The 5,734-nt window shown below is 46.2% G+C and overlaps 1 protein-coding gene across 1 annotated transcript in view; it reads right to left on the reverse strand.

Annotated features, from left to right (window-relative positions):
* Positions 1-5,734, reverse strand: part of LOC107123342 (EH domain-containing protein 4) — a 51,908-nt gene that overhangs the window by 45,534 nt on the left and 640 nt on the right. The window lies entirely within an intron of this gene.

Consider the following 5,734-nt stretch of genomic DNA (forward strand, 5'->3'; position numbering starts at 1 on the left):
ACCTCCCTTATGTTACCCACGGTAGCTAAGCGAAGCAAGCATGTGCGGCTGCGCAAAAGTCAGGGACGCAAGAAAACGACGAAAGCATGGCACCTAGCTGACAGCGGCTGCCTTTTTTCACAATGCTTATAAATAAGTGAAAAAATTAGGCAGTGCAAACTTGTCTAGAAACAGGCTATATTCAAGGGACTATCTATAAAAAGAAAAATGTTTGAGGGAAGGGAGGTAAGGAAATACCAGGAGAGGTGGTCCTTGAAGAAGAAGAAGAAGACGAGATTGGATTTATACCCCACCCTTCACTACCCAAAGGTGTCTCAGAGCGGCTTACAAACTCCTTTCCCTTCCCCTCCCCACAACCGGCATCCTGTGAGGTAGGTGGGGCTGAGAGAGCTCTGACAGAAACTGCTCTTTTTCAAGGACAGCTGTGCGAGAACTATGGCTTGCCCAAGGTCATCCAGCAGGTGCAAGTGGAGGAGTGGGGAATCAAACCTGGTTCTCCCAGTTTAGAGTCCGCACACTTAGCCACTACACCAAATTGGCTCTCAAATGACCCTATGCACCATCTTACAGAGACCCAAGCAGCCACTGTTGATCATACCCTCACTAGACCAATTGGCAGGACAGCTGTTGCCTCTAAGCTGAGTTAGTGTGAGCTGGCTCACAGTTTTTTTAGTCTCCAGCTCCCACATTTTTGTCTCCGCACGGGAAGGATAGCTCCAGAGCAAACTAATTTATGCAGTATCCAAATCGCTCGCTCACCACTTGAATGCCAGTAGCTCACAAAGTAGAATTTTTGCTCACAAGACTCCACAGCTTAGTGGGAACATTGGCTGTGGGGGCACAGTCTTTTGCAGCTGATGGGCTTTAGAGTGATCTGCAGGAAGAGGTGCCAACAGCATTTTTTGTTTCAAACAGCATTTCTGACACGGTGGGCTTGAGTTATAACTGGGTTGTTGTTACATTGCTTGTTTATGTTGCTTGCATGGTTGAATGCGTTAGCCACCTTAAACTTCTGTAAAGTGGAGTACACAAACTTTTCTACACGTATAAATAAATGAACACATCCGTCATCTACACATATAGCTACTGCAAAGCTGCTGCAGCGGCTAAGAACACCAGTACTACATCAACAGAAAACAGCATAATCCCCACACGATATCAAGACCTGGACTGAAGATATCTTCAATCTATAATCAAATGTACAACCGCTAAAAAATGTACTTTAGTAACATAAGGATTTCTCGAAACAAAACAACCTCCCTAATATCTTATGGGAAAACCTGTTCTTCGTACATTTTCCACAGCCCGCCCACCAACTTTTAAAGGGACTTGCACCAAAACTGCTGAGTAGTTTCCCAAAAATTTATTATTTTATAATGTACAGTTATTTCTGCATTATTTTAAAGCAAGCATTTATGATAGATTAGGAGTCAGTGCCGTTCTTTGACAAACAAGACTGCAATACTTCCATCGTTTAAATATAAATATTTTCTTTCAAAGCTTAAATTCTATGTAAGAATTCTATGTAACAAAACCTTAGGCATTAGACCCTGGATGTAAAGGCTACATAAAACTTAGTATTCACCTGGAAAAGCTTTTGGTCAAACAGATTAGCACATTGGCAGAACTGACTCTGTGCACAGATTCTTTTTTTTAAACTTGCTACTACAGTTGTGGTACCTGTAGAAAGTTTATAAATGCTATTATCCTCGGCAGACTAAGGGTCTGGTCACACGGACATTTAGTGCGGGCTTTGCTGCTGATCCCTCGCGCTTTAAAGTTTCCTGTCCATATAGGCAAACCCGCCTCCCGCACCGAAGCAGGAAGAATCCCGTGGTTTCCGCTCTTTTTATCCGCGTTTTCTGACACCCGTTGGAACAGGTGTTTTCCCGATATCTCGCGCTTTGTATCTGCGGTTTTGGTATCTGGACAGCAACCCGCCATGACCGCGGTTACTTCTTTTGTGTGTGTGTGTTTCCGGTTTATGTTATGCACATGCGCAAACAGGCGCTAGCTTTTATTTTGGCCTTAGGGTCCATGTTTCCAGTCTCCGCATTAAACAATGGTGGTGGCTCTCCGATCGCGGAGGAAAACGGAAACTCACAGTCGGACGCTTGGCGGAGGGAGATCAAGCCGTAATTCGCCCACGCGCATGGGAAGGCAAGCGCATGTGCAGGGTTGTTGTTGTTTTTTTAAACCCCGCGCCGCCATGGGGACGGCGGCGCGGTGTGAACAGCACTTCGCGCGAGTGAAGCGGAAGACAGAGGGACCGTCTGACCACCTAAAAGTGATATAAAATGTCGCAGATTGAAGAACTGTGGGAAAACTACTGCGGTAAGAGGTCCGTGTGACCAGAGCCTAAAATATTGTTTTTGTTAACTTTTTTGTGTAGCAATCACTTCAGTTAAATACAGTGCACACCCGCCAATGGTGTTCCAGGCAATCTCCATTGTGCCCGTCACAACAGAAACAACAACTTCTCAAGGTCACTGGCCATGCAGTTAAATTCTTCTACTTCCTATAGTGTCAAGATAAGGGTATTATCGCTGCGTGTTTGCCAATGAGTATATGTGAAACAAGTTGGGGATATTTACCTATGGGGTGTAATACTGACGTCATGAAGGCAAATATTACACTCATGGAAACCTGACAATAATTCGGCACAAAAGGTAAGAACAGAAAAGGTTAACAGTGTTGTACTCACAAACATGTTATCATTGAACTTGTGGCAAAGTTTTTACTGGCTGCAGCTTCTATTACGTAGCAAAATTCTGTAAGTCCTCAACGCAGGGTAGCTTTTAACAGAAACTGTATTTTATGTAAAATCTGGATTTTATTTCCCAGACACTATGTTTTTATTTCTGTGAAATGCCAATAAAGGAATTGCTGTGTGACACAAACATGTTCGTTACAAAAGACAGTCCTTTATATTTCTCTACGCATGTTCAGTGAAGCTGTAAAATCAGGAAGTAGAAATACTTAGAAAAAAACACCACTGAACAGCAAAGGGAAAGTGTCCATTGCACGAGAAGTTAGATCGAAAGCATACAAACAGCCATGCCACTGTGAGAAGAGCTGATGTAGCCCACCTAATAAGCTGTGCTCTCTCAGACTGCAAAATGAAAACGTTAATGCAGTTACTACAGCCTAAAATCAGTGAAATGTAAGTGTATTACCTACATAAAAAATGAGGGCTTCCGTTATACACGGACAGGCCTCGGTTAACCTTCTGCTGTTCCTACCCTAAAGGCTCATGAGAACCACAAAGCCATTCATCCATGACCCTCACGATAACAACACGCATGCAGCATGGGGCACAGTAAAGGTAAAGGGTCCCTTGCTCGAAAGCCAGTCGAATCCGACTCTAGGGTCGCGGTGCTCATCTCCGTTTCAAAGCCGAAGAGCCAGTGCTGTCCGAAGACGTTTCCGTGGTCATGTGGCCGGCATGACTAAACACCAAGGCACACGGAACGCTGTTTACCTTCCCACCGAAGTGGTACCTATTTATCTACTTGCAATGTCTTGCTTTCGAACTGCTAGGTTGGCAGAAGCTGGAGCCAGAGACGGGAACTCACTCCATCATGCGGCACACTCGGGTCTCAAACTGCTGAACTACTGACCTTCCACAGCCTGCAGTTCAGCGTCTTAACCACTTGAGCCACTGCAGCTCAAGTAGCGTGCCCCATAATCACTGACACCTGTTAACACTCATTCCAATTCATGTATGGCCGTAGGAGACACTAAGGGTAAATGTACACTATTTTCTGCTTTCTAAACACCAATTTTATGAGGATAATTGAAACAAGGTAAATCCCATGTCCTTTCCTGTGTGTGGACCACCCGTTTTTATCCCACCCTGCCTTCTAAGGCGCTTAGGTCACTACATAGCTTTCCCCTTGACCTTCAGAACAACAATTCGCCTTGCTTTTTGTTTGGGCAAGAACAGATAACGCAGTCTAACCTTAGCCTTTCTTAAACAACAGCCCTTTTCAAGGGGGGCAAGAACAAACTCCAAACATTATCACCAGAGGTCTGGAGGCGCAAGCCCCTCTCCCTTTAATAGAGCATGGAAACCTGGCAGCTTTTAGAAGGATTGGATTTATACCCTGCCCTTCACTACCCGAAGGAGTCTCAGAGCGGCCTACAAACTCCTTTCCCCCTCCCCACAACAGACACCCTGTGAGGTAGGTGGGGCTGAGAGAGCTCTGACAGAAACTGCTCTTTTTCAAGAACAGCTTTGACAGAACTATGGTTTGCCCAAGGTCATCCAGCTGCTGCAAGTGGAGGCATGGGGAACCAAACTCAGATTAGAGTCCTGCACACTTAACCACTACACCGAACTGGCTCTTTTGTTTTGTTTTAATAGCAAGAATGCAAATAACATCCCAGTAAAACTCTTTTTTTTAATAACAAAAACTCAGTTTGGTGTAGCGGTCAAGTGCGCGGACTCTAATCTGGGAGAACCGGTTTTGATTCCCCGCTCCTCCACTTGCACCTGGCTGGATGACCTTGGTAGCTCTGATAAGAGCGGTGGTTCTTGAAAAGGAGCAGTTTCTGCCAGAGCTCTCCGGGCCCCACCTACCTCATAGGCAGTGTTCCCTCTAAGGTGAGTTAATGTGAGCTAGCTCACCGTTTTTTTAGCCTCCATGTCACACATTTTTTACTTAGCTCAGGAAGGAGGGCTCTAAAGCAAACTAATTTATGCAGGAGCCCAAACGCTTCCTCACAACGTTAATGCCAGTAGGTCACCAAGTAGAATTTTTGCTCATAAGGAGCAGCAGCTTAGAGGGAACATTACTCACAGGGTGTCTGTTGTGGGGAGGGAACGTAAGGAGTTTGTAAGCCGCTCTGAGAGACCTTTGGGTAGTGAAGGGCCGCTGCCTCCTCCTCCTTTTCTTCTTCTTCTTCTTCTTATTATGAGAGCCAGTTTGGTGTAGTGGTTAAGTGCACAGACTCTAATCTGGGAGAACTGGGTTTGATTCCCCACTCCTCCACATGCAGCTGCTGGTGTGACCTTGGGTCAGTCACAAGCTCTGGCACAGCTGTCCTTGGAAAAGATCAGTTTGTGTCAGAGCTCTCTCAGCCCCACCCACCCCACAGGGTGTTTGTTGTGGGGAGGGGAAGGAGATTGTAAGCCCCCTCTGAGACCCATTTGGGTAGTGAAGGGCGGGGTATAAATCCAATCTCTTCTTCTTCTACCTCACAGGGGGTCTATTGGGGGGAGGGGAAGGGAAAGGAGTTTGTAAGCCGCTCTGAGACACCTTTGGGTAGTGAAGGGCGGGGTATAAATCCAATCTCTTCTTCTTCTTCTACCTCACAGGGTGTCTGTTGTGGGGAGGGGAAGGGAAAGGAGTTCATGAGCCACTCTGAGACTCCTTTGGGTAGTGAAGGGTGGGGTATAAATCCAATCTCTTCTTCTTCTTCTACCTCACAGGGTGCCTGTTGTGGGGAGGGGAAGGGAAAGGAGTTTGTGAGCCTGAGACCCCTTTGGGTAGTGAAGGGCGGGGTATAAATCCAATCTCTTCTTCTTCTACCTCACAGGGTGTCTGTTGTGGGGAGGGGAAGGGAAAGGAGTTCATGAGCCGCTCTGAGACTCCCTTGGGTAGTGAAGGGTGGGGTATAAATCCAATCTCTTCTTCTTCTTCTTTTACCTCACAGGGTGTCTGTTGTGGGGAGGGGAAGGGAAAGGAGTTTGTAAGCCGCTCTGAGACTCCCTTGGGTAGTGAAGGGTGGG

The sequence above is a fragment of the Gekko japonicus genome, unplaced genomic scaffold, assembly GCF_001447785.1.
Source record: "Gekko japonicus isolate JY-2015 unplaced genomic scaffold, Gekko_japonicus_V1.1 scaffold1603, whole genome shotgun sequence".
NCBI classification, from domain to species: Eukaryota; Metazoa; Chordata; class Lepidosauria; order Squamata; family Gekkonidae; genus Gekko; species Gekko japonicus.